The sequence below is a fragment of the Mirounga leonina genome, unplaced genomic scaffold, assembly GCF_011800145.1.
Source record: "Mirounga leonina isolate KUSES-001 unplaced genomic scaffold, KU_Mleo_1.0 Mir_176, whole genome shotgun sequence".
NCBI lineage: Eukaryota > Metazoa > Chordata > Mammalia > Carnivora > Phocidae > Mirounga > Mirounga leonina.
Genome location: NW_023270454.1, coordinates 60,150,819 through 60,160,479, shown reverse-complemented (window position 1 = coordinate 60,160,479; position 9,661 = coordinate 60,150,819). Strand labels below are relative to the sequence as shown.

The 9,661-nt window shown below is 38.9% G+C and overlaps 1 pseudogene; it reads left to right on the top strand.

Annotated features, from left to right (window-relative positions):
* Window positions 1-228: 228 nt before the first annotated feature.
* On the top strand, window positions 229-1,130 carry LOC118022361 (annotated as a pseudogene).
* Window positions 1,131-9,661: the final 8,531 nt, after the last annotated feature.

Here is a 9,661-nt window from a genome sequence, read left to right as displayed (position 1 = left end):
CACAGGCTTCTGCACCCAAAGGGACTAGCGCAGTTATAGCTAGATAATTGGGTCAGCTTGTTCTTGATTGGTTTGTGTGCAAACATCAGACTACATCCACAGTGAGCATTCCTCTTAATCTTTTCAAACAACTGTGTGCCAATCTCCTAAATGTTAGTTTAAATAAATAAAAAATCTATAAAATAGAAGCGGGGCTTTTTCCAGACATGCCTCTCTCCTGGTTTCATGGAGTTTCCTCACAGCATGGCCCCCAAACGCCAGTCTTCACTCCCGCCTCAAACGAAGAAACCGAGACTACCTCCTGCCCCCAAGCCACAGGAGACATCGACATCTCAGCACCTGCCTAAGAGAGAAATAGAACAGCAAGAAGCAATTGAACATATTGATGAAGTACAAAATGAAATAGACAGATTTAATGAACAAGCCAGTGAGGAGATTTTGAAAGTAGAACAGAAATATAACAAACTCCGCCAACCACTTTTTCAGAAGAGTTCGGAACTGATTGCCAAAATCCCCAATTTTTGGGTAACAACATTTGTCAACCATCCACAAGTGTCTGCACTGCTTGGGGAGGAGGATGAAGAGGCGTTGCATTATTTGACAAGAGTTGAAGTGACAGAATTTGAAGATATTAAATCAAAATATTAAATCCAAAGAATTTCATCTGAATGAGAGTGGTGATCCATCTTCAAAGTCCACCGAAATCAAATGGAAATCTGGAAAGGATTTGACGAAACGTTCAAGTCAAACACAGAATAAAGCCAGCAGGAAGAGACAGCATGAGGAACCAGAGAGCTTCTTCACCTGGTTTACTAACCATCCTGATGCAGGTGCAGATGAGTTAGGAGAGGTCATCAAAGATGATATTTGGCCAAATCCATTACAGTACTACTTGGTTCCTGATATGGATGGTGAAGAAGGGGAAGAAGAAGAAGAAGATGATGATGATGAAGAAGAAGGATTAGAAGATATCGATGAAGGAGATGAGGATGAAGGTGAAGAAGATGAAGATGATGATGAGGGGGAGGAAGGAGAGGAGGATGAAGGAGAAGATGACTAATGGAACACTGATGGATTCCAACCTTCCTTTTTTAATTTTCTTCAGTCCCTGGGAGCAAGTTGCAGTCTTTTTTTTTTTTTTTTTTTTTCTCTCTTGTGCTCATTCGCCCTGTTTTTTGAAGTCTCTTTTCTCTCCTTTTATACCATGGTTCTCAACTTATTTTGGGGGGAAATACCTTGAGCAGAATACAGTGGGAAAAGAATCTCTACCCCTTTCTGTTCCAAATTCATTTTTATCCCTTCCTGTCTCAATAAAAACTTTATGGAATCAACACCACCGTGCTCTGTGGGAAAAAAGAAAAACCTTCTGCTCCCTTAGCTCTGCTGGAAGCTGGAGGGTGTTAGGCCCCTGTGTAGTAGTGCATAGAATTCTAGCTTTTTTCCTCCTTTCTCTGTATATTGGGCTCAGAGATTACACTGTGTCTCTATGTGAATATGGACAGTTAGCATTTACCAACATGTACCTGTCTACTTTCTCTTGTTTAAAGAAAAGAAAAAAAAAAACTTTAAAAAATGGGGTTATAGAAGGACAGCAAAGGGTGGGTTTGAGATGTTTGGGTGGGTTAAGTGGGCATTTTGACAACGTGGCTTCTCCTTTGGCATGTTTAATTGTGATGTTTAACGGACATCCTTGCAGTTTAAGATGACACTTTTAAAATAAAACTCTCTCCCTGGGTGGCTCAGTCGTTAAGCGTCTGCCTTCAGCTCAGGTCATGATCCCAGGGTCCTGGGATTGAGCCCCGCATCAGGCTCCCTGCTCTGCGGGAAGCCTGCTTCTTGTGTTCCCTCTCTTGTGTTCCCTCTCCCGCTATGTCTCTCTCTGTCAAATAAATAAATAAAATCTAAAAAAATAAAATAAAATAAAACTCTCTCCTAATGAAGACTTGAATCTTAAATAAAATCTAAAAAATAAAACTCTCTCCTAATAATAAAACTCTCTCCTAGTGAGCCCTGCCACTCGATGGGAGAATCAGCAGAACCTGTAGGATTTTACTTGGAATTGACATTCTCTATTGTAATTTTGTTCCTGTTTATTTTTAAATTTTCTTTTTGTTTCACTGGAAAGGAAAGATGATGCTCAGTTTTAAACGTTAAAAGTGTACAAGTTGCTTTGTTACAATAAAACTAAATGTGTACCCCAAAAAAATCTTTAAAATAAATAAATAAATAATAAATAAATAAATAAATAAAAGACGTGGGACTGCTATATATATACATATATATGTAATTTAGTTATTTTTAAAACAAACAAAAAATCTTACAAAGTGGACACTATTGAAATGAGAAACAAAAAAATCTTACAAAGTGAATAGTATTGAGATGAGGAAGTGAAAGAACGTTGAATCATCAGAAAGGTTTAATTTAGGAAGGAGTCTGGGACTCATGAAAGTAAGAGTAAGTAATCCTGGGAATTGAAGAAAGGGCATTGCTGAAGGCCAAAAATTGAGCCCCGTTTTTGTAAGACCATACTCGTTGGAAAAATAGCCAAAATATTAATAAAAATAGCCAAAAATATGAAAGGCCAAGATGCAGAATGAAAGAGAATCTCAGGAGCAAATAGAAATGAAACACCACAGAAGATAACCACCAGAAAATCCCAAGGGAGGCAAACATTGAAAAGCTCCCTACTGGCACGTCTACTCCTTTCCTGCCCTTCCAGAAATTTTCGTACCAGTCTCCCAAAACTGACTGTGAGATAAGCATGCCGCATTTCCCAGCCACGGCCATGTTACTTAATGTCGTTTTTGTAATTAAAAACACTGATATGTATTAAAATCCACACAACTTGTGAAGTGAAACCTGAGACTTCAAAGGCATTGTTTTTCCCAAGGGGGCACTGTAGGTGAGTCCACAGTTCTTGGAAGACTTGTTTACTCTCTCCTCGGCCACTGGGAGCAAATGTGAGAAGCACCAGCCTAGGAAATGCTAAACTATGCATTTACCGGAAACCATTAGAACTAACAATAAGAACTGTAAATCTAAGAATGTTTGTGCTTAAGGGTGGGTGTGTGTTGAGTTCTAACATCTTCAAAACAATTCAATGCTCCTGATATAACTCACTTTCTGGTATCTTGAAATAGTTAAAATGTGCTTCTACAAAAGAAGTTTGGCTTTGATTTAGACAGGCATTTTATCTACTAAAATCACATGCAAAACTGTTCGAGGTGGATTTACAATCGCACTGAATTTGTTTTCTGAAGAGTTCTTTTTTTTTAAGATTATTTTTATTTGTTTGAGAGAGAGACAGACAGAGAGAGAGTTCTTTATAATCCCAATACTCCCATCTGGTGGCCATAAGAGCTCATGGGCTGAATAAAGTATTGAGATCGGGTTGGCAATGTGTTCCCCAAAATGGGGCTGCTGAGTCTTCTGGTCACAGCAAAGGACCCCGGGACCCAAAGCCAGGGGTGATTGAGGGACACCATATGCTGTGGGTGCAAAGTGTAAAGAAGAAAGGAGGTAAGGGGAAAATAACATGGCATAATAATGGCACCCTCCTCGGGGGTGTGTTGGAGACTGAGTAACGCACCTGAGCACAGTGCCCGCTACGTGGTAAACACTTAACATTACAGACACTCGTATTATCATTCCCCCAAGATGCAGACACGTGGTGGGTGCCAGTGGAGATCGTCAAAAGATGACTCAAAGTCCCCCTTTTGAAGGGAACTGTGACTTTTGAGGGCAGATCTGAGGGGTAAGATGAAATCCTAAAGGCAGACTCCCCCTCCTAGCACAAAGGTTTCCCAGATAAAAATAGAGAGAGAGGCTAGGAATTTAATGAATGTGGGGAGAAGCTCACATCTGAGGTCTGAGCTCGCCTCTTGTTATACATTATAAATTCCTTCAGGAGAAAGGACTCCTTTAAGATTATACATATGGAAAAGGTTTCTATTATAATTCAGAACCTCTCTACATGAAATAAAATCTCTAGGTCTAATGAATATGAAAAACACTGCAGTCCCTGCTGTCCTTGTTCTTCATCACAGAACGTGCGCCGGAGAGGGCACATGTGTGGAGACCCTGGGAGCATCTTCAGCTGCCTGGGTGGGCAGAAACCTCACAAACATAATGAGTGTATAACCCTTCAGACCCTCCTGAACATCAGAACTTTCACACTAGAAATATTTAGAGCCTAACCTTGCATCTCTCTGCTCCCTGACTACTCAGATACTCATTAGCTATGTGCCCATATATGTTTGGCTCTTGATCATATCCAAGTTAGATCAGAGTCTGCCGACATTGATCAAATCCTCTTAGTACTACTAACTTCTAATGGTTCATCAGGGCACACAGAATATAGACGGAACTCTCCAAAATGTCTCTCTGTGCATTTTGAAGTTCTGGGCAGAAAGCTGAAGAACCCCAGGGCACAGGATGTGTTTTTATCTTGACTTCCAGGAAAAGGCCGTGACTTTGCAAGATAAAGAAGGATGTGAGAGGTGACCAGCCTTTATGGGTAGGGATGAATTTAGAGTTCTGTGCCAGTGGGCTCCCGCAGCGGCTGGAGTGTGTGTGCATGGGCTGGAAAGAACACATTTGGCAGGAAGGTACCAATCTGACATATGCAGGGCAGGAAAAATGCCCAGCTAAAACTGTACACCTCCAGAGAATACCAGGTATGACATGAGAAGAACAATAGCATGGGAGCGGACCGATAAGTCTTGGCAAAAAAACAAAGTGTCGAATTAGGGACAGTACCACAAACTCACATGTCTATATATAAATTAACAAAACATAGGTTATAAATCAAGTTAACCTGAAATTTTAGCAAAGGAAAATGAGTGCTGTATCAGACAAAAGAAGCTCTTGGGAGATGGAACAATTACCTAAAATAAAGTGTTGGAAGAAGTATACCTTGTCGAATTTAGAAAGACTAGCTAACATTTATTGAGCACGTAATATATGTCACATATGGTCACATATGCTCAAGGTATTTGGCAGTATTCAGATGGTAAACTGAAGCACAGAGAAATGATGGACCGGGGATGTAAACGCAAGAGTCTGGCTCCGTTGTCTAAGGTTTTAAGCAACGTCTCTTTAACAGATTAGAGCCAGCCGATAGAGACTGAGAGAAATTCATAAATGATCGTTGCGAGACCATTTCAGTTGAAAGTAAAATGAGAGAGAAAAATGAAATTCTTACAAGATAGGTAAGCTGGCCCAATATCAGATATAATAATGCAGTTTAAGTCTGAGGAAAAACTGTCACAGAGGCAAACAGTGGAGCAATTGGTGATTTCAGCGATCAGAAAAGCTGGGATCCAAACGCCTTCCTTCCCTTGCTGGGGTTCTGAGAAGCCAAGCCTGGCAGAGATGCTTTCACACAAGGGCTGCAAGGCATGCAGAGGAATCACGGGCAACGGGGTGGGAACTTTGATTTTGGAGGCAGGAAAATGGTCGTGTTTTCAAAAGGCAGGCAGAGTGAGTAGGGGTAAAGAGAGGATTCTGGAAATTATGAAGGAGGGCTTAATGTCAATCCACATCAAAATTCTATCTTTAAAAATATAGTTTGTAGGGGCGCCTGGGTGGCTCAGTGGGTTGAGCATCCAACTCTTGATTTCTTCTCAGGTCATGATCTCAGGGTCTTGGGATCGAGCCCCCTTATCAGGCTCCGGGCTCAGGGCGGAGTCTGCTTGAGATTCTCTCCCTCTCCCTTCCCCCCCCCCCCCCACTCTCTTTCTTTAAAAAAAAAAGAGAGAGAGGAAAAAAAAAGAGAGAGAAAGAGAGGAAAAAATAGTTTGTAAAACACTTAGAAATTAAGCCATCTGAAAACCACTGAATCATGTTTCATATTTTGCATGGGTGGAGGTAATATTCTGGATGAACGTTTCCAGTTCCTTCAACCCCAGCCTCTGTTGGCAAGAATTTGCTGTGCCGACCGGGTTAGAAAGTGTACCAGCCGTCTCAGCCTGCCGACTCGTGTTGGCAACGGGGAATCTGGAATCAGCTCTTCTGTCATCAACCAGCCAGCCAGTGAGCCTGAGGTAAAACTCTGATTCACAACCTATTTCTACTCCTCACTGTGTTAGCCTAGACCATATGACTAGGTTTCTGCCTCAGTTTCTTTGCCTTGCTCTCTAATTCTGGCGAGTCGGGGAGGCTTACCCTTTGCTCTAATCCACGGGGCCCAGCTTCCTTTACTTCCAGCTGCTGACCTATTGTAAATGGACTGACTGCCAGATGTAAACGTTACCTGTTGCACATCTGCATTTCTCTATAAGAGATAGGAAAAGGGGAATTCCTGCTCGTATGCAGTTTAAATGTTAATAGATATGCCAAATTGCCCTCCGGTGTATCTCTTCAGATTCCAACTTCTACCTGAGTATATGAGAGGACTTATTTTAGCCACACCCATGAGAAACAGCCCACTTTTTAAGTGGAATATTATCAAATTGGACGGCTCCCAGAAGAAAGCAAACAGAATGGCAGAGCTTTATTCATAATTACCAAAACTTCGAAGCAACCAAGATGTCCTTTAATACGTGAATGGATAAACAAACAAAATATAGTGTATCCATACATGGAAAATTATTTAGAACAAATAAAAATAAGTAAGATTTTGTAATGATCAAAGAAAATAAATTTGAAGCAATATTCCCTTTACTTTTATGTTTCTGATTTCTATAACAAAAAATTTTACACAATACACATACCCAGAAATTCCACATCTAGGATTTTATCCTCTAGATATATGGACATATTAATTAAAGATTTATGTCAAAAAATTATGTAGTGTTGTTAGTAATAGCAAACACCTAGAAACAACTAGGTATGTATTAAGAAAGAATTGGATAAGTAAATTATGCTTCCTTTACCCATGGAATACTATAGAGCAGTTAAAAACAGGCAGCCCTACATACAGAATACAAGTAAACTCTATGAGGGAAGGAATTATCTTTTTTGTTCACTAATATATCCCAAATAAGCAGGATTGTGAGGGCGTCTGTGTGGCTCAGTCAGTTAAGCATCTGCCTTTGGCTCAGGTCATGATCTCAGACTCCTGGGATCGAGCCCCATTTTGGGATCCCTGCTCAGTGGTGAGTCTGCTTCTCCCTCTCCTTCTGACCCTCCTCCCCGCTTGTACTCTCTCTCTCTCTCTCAAATAAATAAATAAAATCTTTAAAAAAAAAAAAGTAGGATTGTGCCTGGTACATAGTGAGTGCTCAGTAAGTATTTTTAATGCAAGGTACAAAACAATGTGCAAATAGTGCGGCTTCATTCGTGTGAATAAAAAAGATATATATGTATGAATATATATTTCATAAGTCTAGAAGTATACATAAGAATCTAGTAACCATAAAGAAGAAATGGAGACTGACTGGTAGTTAGGGAGGGAAGTGTGATTTAACCTCATTGTCTTCCTAATTATAAAAAAATAACGTTCTCCAAGGGAATAAAAATAAATACCAACAAAACATCCATAAGAAACTAAAGAATGCCCTAATAGGAAGAAAGGGCAAGATATGAATAGGCAACTCACAAAAGAAGAAAGAGAAATTATCAATGTTCAAACTAATAACAAAATGAATGCTAATAAAAGCAACAAATGATCACTTTTTACCTAACAAATTTGTAGAGTAAAAAGATCCTCAAAATGCAGAGTTGGCAGGGGTAGAGGGAAATGGGCACACTCCTTCACTGTTGATGACAGTATAAATTGGTATATCCTTTCTGGAGGGCAATTCAGCCCTCAACAGTATGTAACAATGCACAATAAAGTTAGTTAGATACCACCCTTACATTTAACACAAGCTATCCAACTGTCAGGAATCAAACAGATGCGAAGGTTGTTTGTACAAAGAGATTCAAAGCAGTGTAGCTTATATACATATATATTAACATGTTAAATATATATACTTGTTTACCAATAGAAGACTAGGTAAATAAATTTTAGTATGTATATTCAATGAAATACTATGCAGACATTTAAAATTATTTATCTATATACTTCTGGATTTGGAAAGCTACTCAAAACATATTGTTGAGAAAAAGAAAACAGGTCACAAAAGAAAACAACAAACGTTCACATGAAAAAATGAAAAAAAAAGAAGAGAAAAACATAGGAAAATTGTAACAAATATAATACTTAAAGGTTACACATTAGAAGTGTAATCATTTAAATTAGGAATAAGATAAAAGACAAGAATGCCCATTATCACCAGTAGTACTTAATGTTGTACTAGCTGTCCTGGTCATTGTTCTACGAAAAGAAATAAACTGCATAAATGCAGGTTGCAAATAAACAAAACTCATTATTTGTACAATATGATTGAACACCTAGGAAATCCGAGAAAATCACTGAAAAAATACATTATTACAATGAATAGAAGAGTTTAATAAGGATCCAGATATAAGATCAATGTAAAAAAATAAATTGCTTTCTTTTATGAGCAATAGCTACTAAACAACCCCTATATATCATCAACCAAAACTATAAAATGCTTAAACATAAACTTAAGCAGGAATATCCAAGATTGCCCATATGAAATAAACAATCTAAGCCATCACCAAAAGATACAAAAAAGATGTCAAGGGACACCTGGGTGGCTCAGTCAGTTAAGCGTCTGCCTTCGGCTCGTGTCATGATCCCAGGGTCCTGGGATGGAGCCCCACGTCGGGCTCCCTGCTCAGCCAAGAGCCTGCTTCTCCCTCTGCCTGCCACTCCCCCTGCTTGTGCTCTCTCTCTCTCTCTCTGACAAATAAATAAATAAAATCTTTAAAAAAAAAAGATGTCAATTTTCCCCCAAATTTAATGTAGAAATTCAATGCAATCCCACCCAAAATCCAAAGGAATTTTATTTAATGGAAATTGACAGATTGATTCTTAACTTCTCATGTGAAATGCACACACACACACACACACACACCCCAGAACAACAGCCAAGAAATGAGGAGACAATTGTTCTATTACAGTGTATAGTTACAGAGAGTAAACAGTATGTATATATAATTTTAAACTTCCATATGATGAAATAAAAAACAAAATTAAACTGGTGCGGCCATTGTTTCCACTCTGGAAAACAATATGGAGGTTCCTCAAAAAGTTAAACATAGAACTACCCTGCGATCCAGCAATTGCCCTACTAAGTATTTACCCAAAGGATACAAAAATATTGATTCGAAGAGGTACATGAACCCCAATGTTTATAACAGCATTATCAACAATAGCGCACTTATGGAAAGAGCCCAAATGTCCTTGACTGATAAATGAATAAAGAAGTTGTCTCACATACACACACATACACACACACACACACTGAAATATTACTCAGACATCAAAAATAATGAAATCTTGCCAATTGGAATGATGTGGATGGAACTAGAGTATATTATGCTAAGCGAAATAAGTCAGAGAAAGACAAATACCATATGACTTCACTCATATGTGAAATTTAGAAGACAAAACAGATGAACATATGGGAAGGGAAAAGGAAAAGAAAGGAAAGGAAAGGAAAGGAAGGAAAGGAAGAGACAGGTAGAGGGAGGGAGGGAGAGAGGAAAGTGAGGGAAAGAAAGAAGAAAAAAAAAGAAAGAAAGGAAAGAAAGAAAGAAAGAGAAAGAAAGAAAGAAAGAAAGAAAGAAAGAAAGAAAGAAAGAAAGA